Here is a 20,109-nt window from a genome sequence, read left to right as displayed (position 1 = left end):
ACTTCTTCACCTCCGACTCCAAACCACCAGCTTCCTCGCTCGAAGTTCTTCATAGATTGCCCTCAAACTCTCCTTGCACTCAATGACGACGTTGTCCCTGCACCTCTCCCCCTCCCCCCTCCTTTTCTTAATGCATATCGCAAACACTGCTGGATTGTGCTGGATGGTGATGTGATCTTCCGCCACTGCCTTACAATCTTTCCACCTCCACAACTGTTGCTTCCTCACTCCCACCAAATCCAGTTTCGTTATATATATATATATATATATATATATATATATATATATATATATATATATATATATATATATATATATATATATATATATATATATGTATATATATATATATATATATATATATATATATATATATATATATATATATATATATATATATATATATATATATATATGTATATATATATATATGTATATATATATATATATATATATATATATATATATATATATATATATATATATATATATATATATATATATATATATATATATATATATATATATATATATATATATATATTGCAGAATAAAAATAACCTTGTCATGTATTTTATTATTCAGTCATAAAATATGCGTTAGGCTGTTTGCATTCCCATTTGAGCCTTTGGCTATGATTTTAGAAGACAGGTTCCAACCTCATGTACCACATGTGTTTATCAATTCTAGATAAGAATGTCCTCACATGAAAAAGTAAACTGCCATTTAGTGATGCATTTTTCCTATATACAGTGCCTTCAGAAAGTATTCACCCCCCCTCGACTGTTTTCACATTTTGTTGTGTTACAGCCTGAAATTAAAATGGGTTTAATTAATATGGGTTTAATTAAATTATTTGTCACTGATCTATTTCTAAAACATGTTTTCACTTTGTCATTATGGGGTATTTTGTGTAGATCAGTGACGATTTTTAAAAAAAAATTAAATCCATTTTAAATACAGGCTGTAACACAACAAATTGTGACAAAAGTCGAGGGGTGTGAACACTTTCTGAAGGAACTGTATAATAAATTTTCGTACTAGTTCGTTTCTGAGCCAATAAATCGAAAAAAAGTAAAAACTTTGTGAATGCACATTGTAGCTTTCTCAACTCATTGAGGTAAGGGTAAGATGAAACTTTGGTGGAGGTGTTCAACAACTCTTCATTGAACGTCTTTATCTTACAATATTCCCTCATCCAGGCACAAATTTCAGAAACAAAGAAGAAAACATTGATGGGACCTTCAGCCATCGTCCTCATGTACATTTATTTGAATACTCACAGATATACCCTTCAAGTATGCGTGATAGAATGGAATAACATTTGAGAGTGAGTGACAGGAGGACCATAGAAAAACAATAACAAGAAGAATCTCGGGACAAACAGAATATATTACACATAACCACAACAATGCCGTGATGGTTGGTCTTGAAGCACTGCCCACTGGAATACCGTGACCTCATCTGGCTTCAGCAAAATTCGACTTTTAATTTGGTCGAACAAAATAAAAGGAGGAGTTGGAAGTAAATTTATATGCTGTAACCAGAGTTGTAAGACTGTCAATTATGCTCACGAATTTTTGTGATGATGTGTCAAGTGGTGAGAGAAGAGATAAGAAACATGACAGACAAAGGGGCAGAAACTCTCATCAATAAAACAGATATGACAGCACAAAATCAACTTATCATTGAATTGTTAAACATCCTCTAACATTTCATTTGAATACTCATTTTTGAGCTGTCATGTGCTGCCTGGGGTGTGGAAGAATGATCAAATTCCATCAAACCTAAAAAAAAGCTCGACAGAGCAAACTATATCTGAAGGAAAACAAACAAAATCATTCCTTTTGGAGAAGCATTTTAAAAATCCTCATGAGACTGCCAAGAATAATAATAAAAAAAGATTTTATTCACCCAAGATAGTTTGTCCATATTCCAAGGTAATGATGCCCAACGAAGCTGCTTTCACCAGTACAGTAAGTAGTATGAGGTATATTTAGGTTGAAAACACGTTTTATTCATTTAGTTACAACTGATGGTGAACAGTAATTCTTGCAAACTTTTGCAATGGCCATGTTTGGATGATGTGAATCAACAGAACAAGCAAACTAAGGTGCCTGACCGCAAAGCACTTTGCATGGCTGATTAGACAAAGTGCACAATATTGCCTAGGAGGGTTTGATAACTACATTGCACAGGTATAATGGACTACATGAATCAAAGACAGACTCAAACAGGTTCCCTTATAGAAACTGCATTTTTTTTAATGCAACCCACAATGGAAGAAAAAATAGACCTTTTATTTGAAGCTTAAAAAAAATGTGAAAAGGCTCCATTTGATTTCTGAAATTGTACAAAGCGTGAACAATCCCATTTGTTTTCAGGCCAAAAGTGTCCAACCAGATGTCCTCCATTAAAGTGTGGATTCTTTTTTTACTCACTATGAGGTCAAAAGACAATTATATTCAAAAGGATTTGTAATAATTGTGTCCATGGTGACTTGTCACACTTTTTTGTCATTGCTACATTATGTAACTGTTTAATCACAATGCAACATGGTGCCAGGTTGTAGTATGTCGAATGAGTGGCTTCTGAACAATTGGGTATCATTAAGATGAATATATTTGTCCCTCTATTAATCATTTAAGATAATGAATATTTCACTGAACAGAGGTATTAAAAACTGTCAAGAGCAAGCCGTTGCTTCCTGAGCAAATGGAATGCACTGGTTTACAGTAACACATGAAACATTGTGCTTTATCAAGTGAAAACACACGAGGTGATGAAAACATAAGAGCTGAAAACGCATTCTAAGGAGAATTCAAAATGTTCTTGGAAATTGATATAATAGTCCAAAACCAGTCAACTGTTGTTTTTTATTCTTCACATGAGTATCCCATGATTTCAATGCAATTGCTCCATTAGTCCTGCAAACTGTTTATGCCAGTAAACTACATGTTTTCAGATATCTCATTTAGCCATTAATCCAATATTATCAGAAACTAGCACATGACACCCCACCCCCCACCCCAAACACCAAGTTCTCATCCTCCTCCCAACCCGAAGGCATCAATCACATTAGCGTGTAGGCCGAGTTTTGCCTGAGCATGTCGGCTGACTTTTGCCATGCGCCAACTAAAGCAGCTGTCCATTGTCTGCCAGTGCAAGTAATTTCTGTTAAATTAGGGTATTGCTGTCAAGTTTATGAGCACTTGCTCTTGCCACGAAGGGACACAAATGCGCTTTCTAATATTCTTGTAGGTTTTGGGAATGAGCGTGTTTGCTGTATGGTGGTGAGAATAAGTATACAATTATACATTGGTGGCGACGGCAATTCCCTGAGCATTTAGGTCATCAACATCTGGAATATCAACTTCACCACCATGCTTTATGAGCACAACTAAATTTTAGTTTTAGAGGAAGAGGGGTGGGAGAGAGAGGGAAAGGGATAGAGGTGGGAGAGAGATGGGGTAGGAGAGTGAGGCATCGGGGTGGAAAGGAGAGGTGTAGGAGAGAGAGGGACCTCTCCTCCATAGCTCCCTAACCCGGAGAGAGAGGGACCTCTCCTCCCGAGGGGGAAAGAGAGGGATACGGTGGGATTAGTGTGAGAGAGGCAGTGGGGTGAGAGGGAGAGAGAGAGAGGGGTTGAGGAGTGGGAGGGGAAGAGGGAAAGAGGGGAGGCGAGGTTTCCGGAAGATGTGACGCCTAGTTTAACATGTATCTGAGAGCCAGCACACACATCGATGAATCACCCTGCCTTGGAAACACTGGGATGACAGTTTATAGCTGGGTCGGGATTCAAACCCAGGCGAGACAGTTCAGAGCGAGCATGCGTACTTCTCGGCTATCCTGATGTGATATGGTGAATCGTTGCTGTTAGGGGAGGTGGAGCACGAAGGAAGGGGGAGGCAGCGCAAGGGAAAAAGGAGAGGAAGCAGCACGAGGGGAGGGAAGAGTCGCATGCGGTTAGGGGAAGTCACATGAGGGGAGTGGAAGGCAGCCCGAGGGGAGGAGAAGGCAGGGTGACGAGAGGGGAAGGCAGCGTGAGGGGAGGAGAAGGCAGAAGAACGGAAGGAGAAGGCAGCGTGAGGATTGGAGAAGGCAGCGTGAGGAGAGGAGAAGGCAGCGTGATGGGAGGAGAAGGCAGTGTGATGGGAGAAGGCAGCATAAGGGGAGGAGAAGGCAACGTAAGCGGAAGATAAGGCAGAGTGAGGGGAGGAGAAGGCAGCACAAGGGGAGGAGAAGGCAGCACAAGGGGAGGAGAAGGCAGCACAAGGGGAGGAGAAGGCAGCACAAGGGGAGGAGAAGGCAGCACAAGGGGAGGAGAATGCATAGTGAGGTGAGGAGTAGGCAGCGTTACAGGAGGAGAAGGCAGCATAAGGGGAGGAGAAGGCAGCATGAGGGGAAAAGGCAGAGTGAGGGGAGGAGAAGGCAGAGTGAGGGGAGGAGAAGGCAGAGTGAGGGGAGGAGAAGGAAGCAGAAGGGGAGGAGAAAGCAGAGTGAAGGGAGGAGAAGGCAGAGTGAGGAAGGAGAAGGAAGCACGAGGGGAGGAGGCAGCATGAGGGTGAGGAAGTGTGAGGGGGGAGGAGCAACATGAGAAGAAGAGCAATGTGAGGAGAGGGACTTTTACCCATCCCATAGACAAAAATTTTTGTTATTGGGATTTTAAAAAATATTACAATCACAATATAACTGTTGTTTGTCACGATGCTGCATCTGGGCATGCATGAATAATGTGTTTGCCATGATTGTTCAGCACATGCGGACAATAAAGCGTTTTTTGTAATAGCGACATTCCGGTTGTAAGTGTGTCTCACTCCTCTCTCTTGTAAGACACTCGTCTATTTCTTGATATTTTTTCTGAACATATTTTCTTCTTGGAGACTGACTTTTTTTGTAATTTCTGGGAATCATGGACATATTTTGTTCAGTTGGAGAGTTTAATTCTGAAGAGGAAGAGTTGTCACTATATATGGAGTGGATTCAGCCCAATTTTGCAGCTAACGACATGACGAGTGTGGATCATCAACTTTTGATACTGCCGAGTGTTTGTGGGGCACCAACTTACAAGCTCATGTCAAGACTCTTGTTCAAACCGAGGAAGATGGGGGATGTCCCGTTGTCGGAGCAGATTTCCATCGTTGAACAACACCGGAATTTGGAGCCATCAGTGATCATGCCACGCGACAAGCTGAAGAGCCACAGCCAGGAAGGAGGTAAATCCATTTCAGAATACGTAGCAGCCTTACGTAAATTGAATAAACTGTGTGAATATGGAGGTAATCTTGAAGATGTGCTGCATGATCGGTTGGACTGTGGAATTGCGAACGTACGTTGCTGATTGAAGCATCGTTGGATATTGACAAGGCCCTAAGCATATCTTCTGCAATGGAATTGGTGAAAAAAGGAACGTATTGGATCTCCCTGACAATGTCATAGAAGGGTTGGAGGTTGCAGTAAACAAGGTGACGAGTTTTCATGTCCTGCAGACTTTCTGTGGTTTGTCTTTTGATGGAGAATCCTAAGTAAAGTGTGATCACTGTGGGTGGACAGCTCGTACTCAATCTAGCGAATGTTCAGCGAGAAATGTAATCTGCTATATCTGTGGGGAAAAGGTCATTTTGCAACAGTCTGTCATTCGCAACCAAAGACCCAGAAACATTCCTTGGAGCAAGCACAGATTTGATCATGTGACCCCGAATAAGACTTCTATTTATTAAACATACACAGCGTAGGAAAGAGTGCAGAGGGAGGAAACAAGAAATGCCAACATTGAGAAAAAGAAAGGAAGAAGGTGTTATTACTGTTATTACATTGACGATATAAATACTCCTGTGATTTTGGACACTACAGGATGCTCACAAAGAAGTGGAGAGAGGGAAATGGTAGATTGAATGAAGGCTGTTCTCTCACTCCTGTGGTCTGGATCATTGGTAAATTAAGTGACACATCAGACAGGAATGGAGGTGTCTCTTTATTGTGTACATATCGGTGGGGCGTAAATTTGGGAAAATAAAATTTAGGAAAATAGGAGAATGTTGGATGTTCGGAAAAGGGAATGAGGTGAGTGGAGTTTGGGAGAGAAGGGAATAAAGATTGGGGATAGTATAGAAGGGAAGAAGCAGAGAAAGAAGAGAAGGCAAATAAAAATTCAGCCATGTTGGTGTACAAAATAAAGCCTCCTCTAAAAGTGAAGGACAACAGGGTCAGAGAATGTCTGAGTGGAGACAGAAGGGATGGGAATATTGGATGGGATATGAAGGCAACGAGGGAAAGGACTTGTATGAGATATATTGTTGAAGGATGATGGGGTTGGAGGGTTCGCCATATAAATTCCCCTCAAAACGGTTTACTGGATGATGACATTATTGACATCCAACTCGGGGAATATAGAGTTCAACAAGTCAGAAAAAATCATTTTTTTTTAAATGAAAAAAACATGGAGGGATGGAATCCCCCAAAACAACCAAACAAAGTGGAAAGGAATGACAAGGTAGGAATGACACCAGAGTACAACACCACAATCCTTTTTTGGATTGTCATCGCAACATCTTTTGAGATTTTCCATATCAATCGCACAACAAATACAATAGACAACAAGAATGGCACTCGGGCGAGTTCATACCTCCACCAGGCTGAAAAATTTACCTTTTGTATCTCATTTGTAGGTTGGATCTATATCCAGACCTGAATCAAAATCTAAGTCGGCTTGTTCTTGTCACCTCCACCCTCATCCACCAAGTTTCATCCGAATCCATCCAGAACTTTTTGACATATCATGCTATATATCGTTTTTGGCCCTTTCTCTCGATGGTAAAGAATCATATAACAATTCTAGCATCAGGATCCAGATCTTCACCAAAATCTAAAAAATTTTCGCCGTCACACACACAACTTCTCCACCAAATTTTGTCCACATCCGTCCATAACATTTTGAGATATCTTCTTCACAAACAAACAAACAGACAGACAGACAGACAAGGGTAAAAACATTACCTCCATCTACCTTGAGTGGCAGAGGAAATTAAACCAACACAACAAATCTGCAACTACCTCCAACATAGACATCTTCATACAATTGTTACTATTGCCATCTCTGACAAAAATGACAAAATATGTCGTGATGGCGATCCATAAAAGGATTGCGATGTTGTATTCTGGTGTCATTCCTTCCTCCCTCATTTGGTTGTTTTTTGGGGATTCCATCCCTTCATGCTTTTCCTTTCGAAAAAATGTTTTTGTCTGATGTCGCAGAAATAATCCTTGATGTTTGCCCTGCAACAAATTCCTGTTTTTTAATGCAATATCTCATTTCAAGGAAAAAAAGAGGTGACATGCTGGACAATGATGCAAACGGGCCAGTTTCTTCTGGTCTTCTTTTGTATGTGGCACATGGCTCTGGGTCGCATCATTTGCTGGGGCATGGCTCTGCACATGCAAAAGAATGAACAAACTGGAAAAGAGGAGAGAGATAAGATGAGGAAAGAATAACCTGCAAGTAAGAGGGCTGCATTTGGTTAGGTAAGGTTAATGGGGTTATACGAGATTGAAGATAGTGATTGGGGATAACATGCAGAGAGGGTGGTGATAGAGGTTGGTGCTGTTGCATATATTGCTAGAATATGGTGACATAGGTTTGTACACCACTTGCTTGAATCCCTAGAGAAATTATTGGGATTGAACAGCCTCAATAAGGCAATTCCACAAACGGGAGAAAATATGTAAAAAGGAGTAGAAATATGTGGTGAGCCTGAATTTCCGGAGTTGACGAGGTGAGACTGAGATTTGCCAGGATTTAAGGGCACATTCAATATGTCAGACCAGTATGTTGTTAGCCCGTTCCCAGCGCAGTGGAAAGCATGGTTTTGCAATCACTTCTGTCTGTTTGTCTATCCGATCCATAACCTTTACCATTTGAGATGTGATCAAATTTTAAACAAAGCTTTATTATAAGAATATCTTCTTCTTCTTCTTCTTCTTTCAGCTGCTCCCATTAGGGTCGCCACAGCGGATCATCCGTATGATCCGCATAGTGATTTGGCACAGGTTTTACGCTAGATGCCCTTCCTGACGCACCCCTGGTCACCTTATTATAAGAATATGGAGAAGACAAATTAATAATTTTGAAAAGTTATTTTCATTTTTATTTTTTCTGGAATATAATACCCTGTCGCTTCACTGACAAAAATACAAATCTTTGGTGTGATGGCTTCTCAATAGGGTAAGAAGAAAAAGGATTCCTAGGAGTGTGGGAATAACCAGCAACACAAGCTGGCATTTGTTGTTTCACCACGTGTGCCCATATACCCATGAAAAATATTTTTTTTTTGAAATACTTATATATTTTTTTCGTCACAAAACTTCCTGGAAGTTCCCTGAATCCACGGTAGTTCAATTTATTGAAATCTGTTCGCAAGTTATAACATGACAAACAAACAGACAGAGATGGTTCCTTTTAAAATGCAGATTATTAGCCCCTGTTGGACATCGTCGAAAATGGGGGCTTTTATATTTGGTCTCGATTTTCGTGTCCGTGCATGTGCAACCATATAATTGGTAATGCATGCACCAATTTTATTTGTACTTGGAAAAAAGACAACACATGATGGTATACATAATCACATCATTTTGTTTTGCAATGCAATCAAAGTTGACTGACTGGCTGCCTTTTTAATTAAAACAAAAACATAAAAAATAGGATCAAACACGTTCTCATACATGTCTCGGACATGCATTTGCAGATCTTGTTCAAACTTTTAACACAAATAAAGAACCATGGCTTACATACGCATGTCATCTTTTTTTTTGAGATCAGACCCAAGAGGGCCTCGTAGCAGTCATTTTGTTAAACGTGTCCTCAACCATTTCTCAGACATGCATGGTCCGATCTCATTCAAACGTGGCAAATGTACAGTACACTGTAGCATGCACTTGCAACTAACTTTATTTTGCAATCTGATCAGATGGCCGAATGGTAGACTGGCGGCCATTTTTGTTGTGAAGACGAGGAAAAAAAAAACATAAAATGTCCTTGCCCCCACTGTTTTAATACTTTTGCTCTATAGAGTTAAATGGTGAGCCCATATTTATTTTTCCACTCCCATGGTTAGGGAATTTTGGAATTTTAACCTTAAATTTGTGGATTTTAAGTCACTCTTTGATAATAAATTAAATCAGAATAATCACATAAATCTCCTGATTCATTTAAGGTTATTGTGTTTTTTTTCTCATGCAACTCCTGAGGGTGTTTTGGATTTTGCATTGTACAACACACAAGAGGGGTATCCAGCATTGCCCAGGGAAAAAAGTACTCAGCCACTTGAAATTAATTATAAGACTATTTATCAGAAAGCGGGGGTTTCAGGATGTGTTTGATATTGAAAAGCTTTGGAGTTATTGGCCTCATGATAGTTACCTTTTGAGTACTGCCTCACCCCACATCCCATTAAGCGCCTGATGGTGGTCTTTAGTCTCAAAACAGCCTTCAAGGCCAACATGCATACAACCTTGCACAGATTCTGAAGTGTATACAACCAAAAATTTGGAGCCTCCAGGTGCGACGGTTCAGGCGTGAAAGAGTAGCAAACAAATGCACAGCACTTGATATTTTTTACAAGATTTGTAATCCCCTACGAGCCATTTCACAACAATATTTTAGACACCGTTCCTTTGACATACATAAAATGATTTAAATGGAGAAGAGATTTTAGGTTATTTTATTCACAGGAATGACAAAAGACAAAATTATTAATCATAAGAAAATGACGCTAATCCCTCACCCTAACATCCCAAACCCAACCCAAACCTGAAAAACCCAAACTCAATCCCAACCCAAAAACCCCAAACAAAAAACCTCACACTCCAAACCCATCCATATTCCCATGATCAGAAATCATTTTTACACTTTTTTTTTTCAAATAGCTCGAGTTTATTTATTTAATTTGAAAAACAGTTCAACAATAATAATAAAGTGTTAATCGTCTCTCAACTCAACAGAGTTTTGTTTTTCTTTTCTTCCAGTTGTGTTTGAGAATGAAGTTTCAGTTCTTTCAAGTTTGAAGAAGTAGAAAGGGGGACGGAGATGTATCATAAACATGGCTAGAGAATCACCAGGTCTTCCCAGTACCTTCTTGATATTGCTGAAAAATAATGAATAATTACATTACTTATCTCATATCAAATGAAGTAACATATCATTTGATAAATTTTTAATCAATTGAACTTGAAAGAACACCAAGAGTTAATTGCTGCAATTCCATTCATGAGTGACACTGATTGACTGAATCAGGGAGAGACCTCATCTGCTTGATGTGTACATTAAATATATTAAATTCACTTCAGGTCAGGTCAGGAATGGGAACATGCGCCGGAGCAGCACGTTACTGCATCTACTTTCCGACAGTACTCCAGGGCCTTCCATCTGGCCATCCACCAGGCAAATGCCTGGCCAATCCCCATTTCCTTGCGATGCTCATCAACCAGCTGCAACCAGGAGGCACGTGGTTGGCCCATTGGACCCCTCCACTTGCGAGACTCCCTCAATGAGAGAATTTGGTGAGCAGGATCAGCATCAGGAAAATGAGCCACATTTCCATACAGCCGCAGCTGATGCTTACCGAATATGCAGGTAACGAATCTCATTTGAGTCTCTCTCAGCAACCACTCATTGGACACAAAGTCCAACCGGTAATAGCCAAGGATTATCCGAAGAGATCTGGCACCAAAGTAATTAAGTCTCCATCTCAGATCCCTGGTCAGAGCCCAAGTCTCACATCCGTTCAGCAAGAGTGGAAGCACGAAGGACCTGAAGACTAAGACTTTCGTCCTCCTACACACGTACTGACAGCGCCACATCCAATGATCCTGTGAATCCATGACTCCCCAGGCCCGACGCAGATGACGATTGACCTCTGGCTCACAGCCAGCAGAGACATGAATATAGCAGCCAAGGAAAATGAATCTCTCCGTGACCTCAACATCCTCACCACAAACAGATACAGAGAAGATATCAGCATCAAAGATGTCATTGAATGGCTGGATCTTAGTTTTGATCCAGGAAACCCGTAATCCGAGCGACTCAGACTCCTCATTCAGCACCTCGAGGGCCCCCAAAAGGATTTCCGGAGCCTCCGCAAAGACGACTGCATCATCCGTGAAATCGTGGTCAGAGAGCTTGACATTCCCAACTGACGTACCGCAGCTTGATCTCTCCGACATCCACCCCAGATTCCAGTCCATACAAGCGCTGAAAAGTGTGGAGGCCAGAACACACCCGTGACTAACTCCATGAATAACTGGAAATAAGTTGGAGATGGTATCACCACATCTCACCGCACTCTCAGTACCAGAGTACAGTTCAGACATCAGATTGATCAGTTTTTGTGGCACCCCACGAACACCACCTATCCTCAAGAGGGCAATCCGATTCACTGAATCAAATGCTTTGCAGAGATAAGCAAAGGCTGCAAGCAGCCCCTGCCAAAACTCTCATCTGTGTTCGGTGAGGACCCGAAGAGCAAGGATACGGTCAACCATTGACCTCTTTGGTGTAAAGCCTGACTTCTCTGGACGCTGGTGCTCAAGGAGATGGTGGCGAACTCTATCAATAATTATCCAAGCAAAGACCATGCCCGGCACTGAGAGCAATGTCACCCCTCGGTAGTTGTTGCAATCCTGGCGATCATCCTTCCCTTTCCAGAGAGGGACAACAAGGCCCCTCTGCCAGTCAGTTGTGATGACGCCTGTGTTCCAGGCAGAGCACAAAACTGCATTCAACGACATGAGTACAGCATTTCCACCAGCCTTGAGAAGTTCAGCATGGATGCCACAGATCCCAGGAGCTTTACCCCCATTTCAACTGGTTCACTGCAGCCTTTGTTTCCACAAACGAAGGTGGACCACAGTTGAATGGAGAGTCGATAATCTGGATAGAAACACCCCTGGTATCCAACTCAACAGTTGGTGGATAAGCCTGGTACAACGGCTCAAAGTAATCGGTCCAGGGGCCCCTCTGTCAAGAGCCCACCACTCTCCGCTTTAACTGCAGTGCACCGAGGGATGGGCTTGGAGGAATGCAATGTGTGAATTCCCCTGTAAGAAGGACAAGAATCACTTGACCACAGGTGATGCTCCACCCCTCATAGATTCCTTGCACATAGGCCTCCTTGTCCACACCCAGCGCAAGTGCAGTTTTATGCCTCAACTCCTTGAGCAGCTCAGCTCTGCCATTTAGCTTGGCCCTGTGATTCTGGTCAATGGTATCCAGTGTCCTTTGAGAGGAAAAATTCTTCTTTGCCCTCCGTTGAGTTCTATGACATCCATCGGAAACATCAACAATGGTGGGCTTGAAGGCACTCCACAACTCTTCAGGATTCCCCATTGCAATCAGACACCTCAACTCCCCACTCAGCCTATTCGCAAACTCCTCAGCTACCATTTAATTATTGAGCTTGTGAACATCCAGCCTTATCTATGATGGTACCATGCTCCCAGATTTTAGCTGCAACTTCAGTGTTGCGACCACAAGCCTGTGGTCAGTATTGAAGAACTGAGCACTCTGGTAAACCCTGCAGTTCTGGCTCATTCTCCAGCGATCATCAATGAGCATTTGGTCAATCTCCTTTGCCGCAACACCTGCATTGGAATAACAAGTCCAGCCATGAGCCTGTGAATGCTGAAACCATGAACCAGCCACCCTAAGTCCATGACTTCTTGCAAAGTCAAGGAACTTAGTGCAAGTCTGGTTCACAGTTCCAGACCCATGGGGACCATCACATGTCTGATAACCATCCCTATCAGTTCCACTCGATGCATTGAAATCCGCCAAGAGGAGAAGAGTATCTCGCCTGGGGTATTGATCAACCACAGACTCGAGCGTGGCATAGAGTGCGTCCTTCACGGTGAGAATGCTCCCCTCAATTGGAGCATACACAGAGACCAGATAAACAACACCCAAGGAGTGACGAATCCTTCATCCCATAATACACTCGTTGACCGGTGTTACTTGAATTACCTTTGGAATCAGCTTAATGGACACAGCTACAGCAACTCCTTTGGCATGGTCACCATCAGAGCATCTAGTCCAATAGTAGGTGTAACCACCTGCCATGATCTCACCACTATTCGGTCTCCGAACCTTAGGGAGTGCTGCAATACCGATGTTCAAATGCTTCAGCTCAGATGATAACAGACAGGTGAACATCCTGTCTTTGGTATAGGACATCCCAGGCACCCAACCAAAGGGACCGCCTCAGGTTAACCCAAGGAGCCCACCATCTGGTGGATGACACCTCAGCACCACTCCGATACACAATACTGCAGTCTGACCCAGGAAGGTTACCCCATGCCTTTCCTCCAATCATCAAAGACTGGGGGTCCTGAAGGCTTTGCCCCAATCCTGTCATCCAGTGAGCTGCCCAGCAGAGGGCAGCAGCACAGGAGTGGGTTTTCAATTTTCTTTACGGTTTTCATTTGTTTTGCGGAATGAAGGGTTTTACGATGGCCGGAGTGCAAATCATGCCACCAACCTTCAAAAAAAAGTAACCCAACTGCAGGAGGACATCTGAAGGCACAGTTGGGCACTATATATGGATGGCCCTTGGCTCACGTGAAGTTCCTCCACCCTTTGACAGGTTTTGTTTTTAATCCTGCTTGGTGTCCATATCATACACCTTCCTCAACAGAAAACCTGGTGGGGGAGACCATTTAATTGCCAACCACCCGACCATAAAACAGGCTCATGCGGGTTTACATGATAACTGTGACAAGTCACAGATTAATTTGGACTGACCTGACAAAAATTATCTTCACTCAGAATTAAGTTCTCATCATGATATTTTGAACAACCAAGAAAATGAGAAAATGACAAGCATTGTCACAAATAGAGTGCTGGTGATTAAATAAGATCTATGGAAGGTTTAAGTACCTATAGTTCTGGCGACTGATATTTATTTTTGAAATCTTGGATCGGCCTTCTGAAAGAGTGTGATGTTTCGTCTTGCATTCCTGGAGTGCTTGTACGATGGAGTGATGATGGATCCATTGCCAAACATCACATCTTCTTCTCCATCGGCCATTCCTGAGTCCAATATATTCCTGAGTCCAATATATTCCTGAGTCCACATTAACAAAAGGAAGTCAAAACTACTCAATAGCATTGTCATGGCAATCTCCATCATCATCGTGCCTTCCAACACAATCCTGGAAATACTGCATCCGCAATTGAATTTTTATTTTACTTTGCCTTCAATTTCACATCTTTATTGTTTTCATCACAAACTCCCACTGGATTTGCATTAAAGTTTTTCATACAATTAATTTTAATGATTATCCAGTTGTGCACAATGACCTTTTCGTGATAGATTAACACTCATGAAAGACTTCCACCAATTGGAAGATTTGTTTGGCGCTTGTCTGGATTCGAGTTCAGCAAAATATTTGTTTGTTCTTAACACTTCTGAGATGCAGGTGAAGAAGAAAAGAAAAAGTTTGGAATAATTTGTAATGTCAGGCAAGATTCTTGACAACTTACGTTCTAACCGGTAGAAGTGTTTTAGGTCATGGGATGGAGGAGGGATTGAGTGCCTCTTTTGAGGGTCCTTTGGAAAAACAATAGAAATATGAAATATTAAATACATTGACATCTTAACCAGTTTGATAACTTGTTCAGAAAAAGGCACAGAAGGAAATGCACGGATGGAATAGGTATATGATGAAAAGGTGCGTCAGGTGATCTCATCCAATCAGAGGATGTTAAAGTTCTTGTTTTTATTCTGCGTGGATATGACCATGCCAATAAATTACCTTCCCACCAAAATTATAAGTACAATTATCTCCAAAATTAAGGATATTCTTCATCATCGAAGGAAGTATTAGCAGCAATGTCTGTAAAAGATGAAGTGCCAAAATTTATTTCAATTCAACGTCTTGAAATTGTGGTTGGCTGTGTTTACACCCAGTGTGTTCACCCCACCTGTCCCAAGGTATTGAAGAGTACTTACCTGTTGAAGGTCCTGCATATGATATGGCGTCTGCTTTTGCTGCCAGTCATCAAGTGAGGCTTCCGTTCGGGAGGCAGCCAATGAACAATGTTAGAAGGTGACAAATTATTTTATACCAACAATAAGACCCGATATTGTTTTTTTTCTCAGCATTAGTGCCTTCACAATAAAAGTTCAGGTTCCTATCCTTATAAAATGCAATTTATCAATCAGGAGTGAACTCCCTGTCCAGGACTGTACAATCAAAGAAGGTTTCAGTAATGGCTCCAATGTGATCTTGGGTACATTCACTTGTTTGAAGAGACCGTCCATCAAAGGAAATAGTTTTCATCAGAGTATACTGTCTTTCCTTTAATGTGTTAGCATGAGGAAACTGTATCATGAGAGTTGAGGAAGGAAGGTCATCATCTACGGAGATGAGCCTTGCCCTGGGGCTTCTTCAGGAAGACTACTTTGTCTCATTTGATGGTTTATCGCTCATTTGGGTCACTTTCCCTCTTTTTGTCAAGATCACTCAGCAGCATCTCTTGGTTTTCTCTCTGTAGCTGAGTGTAATCTGGAGTGATAAAAATATTTTTTTATCCAGAGAGTGGGATCAATCAAATTGTGTACCTTCTTGTTTTCGTAAGAACTAGATTCCTATCAGACTCGCATCTGAAAATAACTTTCATGGGTCGGAATCTATTCTCAATGTAGTGTCCAACACGGAAAGTACGTAGAGGCTCGATGTCCAGTTTCATGGCTTTGATAAGTTTTGCCACAACCTCCTTATCATGGTCACCTTTTCCCTCCTTCACTCCACGGAACATGAGGTTATTTTTGCACCTTTCTAGCTCCGCTGATTCATCACTGAGAAGCTTCGAGTGAGAAGAATGGTGAGACTTCCTTTTGGGCGGCAGGTGACAGACATCGTGTTGCTTCTGCTGTTTTTTCTGCAGTCCATCATCAGTTTTTTCAAGCACTTCTTCCTCGTTTTTCTCAACAAGCTTTCCTGCATTTTGCACTGTGATCTCTCTTTCCAAGACCTCCTGTTCCCTCATCTCCACATTACGTTTTATCTCCGTCATCTCTTGTTCTCTTTCCAATTAGATTAAATCTCTACTTTTCCACACAACTTCACATTCTTCGTGTCATTCCCGGTGCTCTCTCTCTCTCTCTCTCTCTCTCTCTCTCTCTCTCTCTCTCTCTCTCTCTCTCTCTCTCTCTCTCTCTCTCTCTCTCTCTCTCTCTCTCTCTCTCTCTCTCTCTCTCTCTCTCTCTCTCTCTCTCTCTCTCTCTCTCTCTCTCTCTCTCTCTCTCTCTCTCTCTCTCTCTCTCTCTCTCTCTCTCTCTCTCTCTCTCTCTCTCTCTCTCTCTCTCTCTCTCTCTCTCTCTCTCTCTCTCTCTCTCTCTCTCTCTCTCTCTCTCTCTCTCTCTCTCTCTCTCTCTCTCTCTCTCTCTCTCTCTCTCTCTCTCTCTCTGACAATTCTCTTCCTTTAATTTCAGCAGATTGTCCTCTCGATCTTTGAGCTCCTCCCCTTTTTGGTGGATATGAAGCTGCCTTTTTTTTATTTCTTCATCTTTACCATTAATTAGCACTTCAAACAAAATTAGCACTCCAGCTCCTGTTGCTTCCTTTTCTCCAGGTCCAGCTCCCATTGCTGCACACCTTGCTTCAAGTTTTCAAAGTCTCTCTCTATTTTCTACAAGAAGCATTTTCTGCTTACATTCTGCATTTTTCTGTTTTTCCCATATCACAACTTGGGATTTCTCTTCCTGAAAATCCTTTTCCTGATTTGCTCATCTGCATTCCTCCATCTTTCTCATCCTTAACTCCTCTTCTGTTTTCCTCTCCTGTTCATTTTTCTTCCTCTGCTCTGCTTCCATTTTCTGTGTCTGCTGTTCCTCCTCTTGTTTGTTCCGTTCATTTTCCTCCTTTCGCCATAATTATTTTTCCAATATTCATTGCATTTCCTTTTCCACCATCTCACGGTCCATTTCCTGCAGAAACTTCTCTCTTTGTACAAGACTGCTTTCGTTTTCGACCAACCGAGCCTCGTATTCCTGCAGTTGTTCTTTCGCTGCTCCCAAAACCTTTTCTTTCTCTCTTTGATCTTTTTCTTCTTCTTGGTCTTTGTCACCAGAGTTTTGTTTTACAGTAAAGCCCGTTTTTTCAATCATTTCCCCAACCTCCTCTCGCTCTGCTTTCTGCATTTCATGGTGTTCATTTTCCCGAACCTCCGTCACCAATGCTGGCTTGTCTTTCAATTCATTTCTCCATTTCATTTTACATCGGCATCGTAAACTGCAAGAAAAAAACAAACAAACATTCTCAGTTCAAGTTATAATGAAGTATTAGATAACATGGAAAGTGTTGAATACATGGTTTTGTAAAACATAAACAAACATGTTCCACGAGTGTTACAATTCTGGAGGATACGGAATATTGAGCATGCAGATGCAACTTAAACACGGTCCAAAGCGTCGGTGTGGAACGATAAATCACACTTGATTATTTGAAGAATTTCATGTAATCGTGGAGGATGTTATGATCCTTTGATTATTTGTTTTGGCTAAAGAAGAAAATTATTAATTTTATTGGAATTTTTGTCTGACTTAACTGGAATTCCGTTGGTAACATTTTTTGTGACTTCATTTGGCGACCATCTTGGATTTAAGATGGCCACCGTTTCAGAAGTATTTTGGCTCATGACTTTGACGTTGAGCAACAAACGATTCCTTGGAAATCACCACTTAGGAGGTGAGTTTCAGTTCATATTCACAAACAAATGTTGAACAAGTAATCTTTCAGAATCTTCCTGAAGACATCATTGCCACTTTGTGTGAACATAAAATCCAGTCAGAGGTTGCAACTTGTGTCACATGGGTAGGACATGATGCATATCACATATATAAATAATTAAATTACTTCACTCATACATCATGGATGAAGATAATGGTATGTGGACTTTTTAGAATATTCACCATGGATCAAATTATCAAAGAGAGTGATATAAGAAAAACTGTGTGTCACTCAGTAAATAGAAAGAGCTATGAGGAAACTGAATATCAAAATTAAAAAAATGGGGACCAACAAGGAACAAGAATTTGGTGAATTGGGAAATGTAGTGTGTACACATTCAAAAATAAAATCAATCTGAATAGAAAGGAAATATTCATGTGGAATCTATCCATGTCTTGTTATCCTTCGTTATTTCAGAGAGATTGTTATTACAAAAACAAAAAGCTCGTTGTTCTTTCACTTGAATAATTATCATCTTCTCATGTTTCACATTGTGTTGTGGGATACATGATGGCATCTCCCATAGAGGTCCCGTTGAACAAACCAACAACATATTTTAAGCTCTGCTTGTATTGACAGACAGATACTGGTGAAAAGCTTGTTGATACTCAATCCAGAACGTTCAAGGAATCAACATTTGAAACTTTTCTAAAGTGTGTCCAGAAAAAGACAGATTATTATAATTCAGAATTTGTGTGAGTTGGGCAAGGGCTGCTTGGAATTACAGCAAATTAGCTTAAAGCTAACAAAGCTGCTTGGCACAGAGATCGACATTAAAAAGCCGAATCACTTGGACAGAGATGAAAGAAGAAGCAAACTTCCTTTTGCTTCACAATACACAACTTTACGAACAAAAGTATATTCAGCACCCATGTCATAAAGTTAAATCATTTGAAAACGGAACCCATCATGCTGCAGTGAGTGTTAAGGCCCAGTCACACCTTGACGTTTTAGCCAGCTTCTGCCGAATTTTGGAAAATTTGTCTAAAACGCTGGTACACGTCGAATACGTTATGAGTAAGTTTTGATAACATTGAGAGCATGCTGAAAAACTGCCATACGTTGTTGTATGCTGGCTTTAAACGTTGTACTTTTCGGTTGTCCTCAAATTTTCCATGCTTGAAATTTTGAGACTTATGCCAGCGTATGACTCACACGTTCCACATAACGCTGGCCATAAATTGTAGGCACGTCACACGATCGTTGACACACGTCACTTGTAAGTTACTCATAAGTCGAAACACGTCGAGGTAATGTTTAGCGTGTCCGAAACTTATTTCTAACCTATGAGTTACGTGTTGTACTCACGCTACGCGATCGGTGACACACATCGACACACGTTACTTGTAAGGTACTTATAAGTCGAAACACGTCAAGGTAATGGTTAGCGTCAGTGTTCCAGACTCCCTGGTCTTTTTTTTTTTCGTTTTTTTTTTTCTTCCTTCCTTCGGTATGATGGTGATTTTGACACTTCGATTTCTAGTGAGGTTATAATATAATATAATTAATAGGCTGCCGCTCAACGTTTAAATCATAACTGCACTGTACACTGAACACCATCATACCGAAGAAAAAAAAACCGGGAGTCTGGAACACTGACGCTAACCATTACCTTGACGTGTTTCGACTTATGAGTACCTTACAAGTAACGTGTGTCGATGTGTGTCAACGATGGCATATCGTGCGTACAACTTATTCCCATCGGATGCGGAGCGTGTGTCATACGGCAAGTATGTCGTAAAATTTTCAACATGTTTAAAATTACAAGACGTACTCATTTAATGCGACGTATGATAGCGTACTTTAGCGTTCTATTCACGCATACCAAACTTACCCATACCGTATTCGACGTGCGCCAGCGTTTTAGACGCATTTAAAAGAGGTCGGCATACGCTGGCAAGATCGCCATGGTGTGACTGCGATGTTGACACTTCCATTTCTCCGGCGGTTATGATTTGAATCATTGTGTGGCAGCCTTTTCATAACCTACGCCACGTCATCGTCGGCGATGCGTGCAGCGCGCTATGCCTAAGTTAGACTATCGTTGGGCATAGGTTGTGAAGGCCGACAACAGATTCAGCAATCGTTGGTATAAGTTATCTATAACACAACGAAACGTTCTGTGTCCGTTACTAATACGTTATGCGTAAGACCAAGTCATTATGAATACGTCCGAATCTTTAAAAAAAAACATCAAAAGTTCAACGTAAGCCAGCGTTTTACATACATTTTAATACGTTGCCATTGCTGGCTAAAACGTCAAGGTGTGACTGGGCCTTTACATTTATTGCCGCACACGTAGAGTTCTTCATTATTCTACAAGACCAA

At 41.2% G+C, this 20,109-nt stretch overlaps 1 long non-coding RNA gene across 2 annotated transcripts; it reads right to left on the bottom strand.

Moving 5' to 3' along the window:
* Nucleotides 1–9,778: 9,778 nt before the first annotated feature.
* LOC147026506 (uncharacterized) lies at nt 9,779–16,176 on the bottom strand. Of its 2 annotated transcripts, XR_015057933.1 has the most exons (4): nt 15,000–16,176; nt 14,531–14,597; nt 13,925–14,094; nt 9,779–10,139 (listed from the first exon to the last, which is right to left on the bottom strand). It is a non-coding gene; the product is annotated as an uncharacterized LOC147026506 (long non-coding RNA). The 2 variants fall into 2 exon arrangements; XR_015057932.1 differs by lacking the exon at nt 15,000–16,176 and having other exon boundaries at nt 14,531–14,803.
* Between the last annotated feature and the right edge of the window lie 3,933 nt (nt 16,177–20,109).

The sequence above is a fragment of the Eptatretus burgeri genome, chromosome 5 (assembly GCF_056783735.1).
Source record: "Eptatretus burgeri isolate ZD-2024b chromosome 5, Ebu_testis_v1, whole genome shotgun sequence".
Lineage (NCBI taxonomy): Eukaryota > Metazoa > Chordata > Myxini > Myxiniformes > Myxinidae > Eptatretus > Eptatretus burgeri.
The sequence above is the reverse complement of the archived record's forward strand: the minus strand, read 5'-3'. Positions and strand labels throughout refer to the sequence as shown.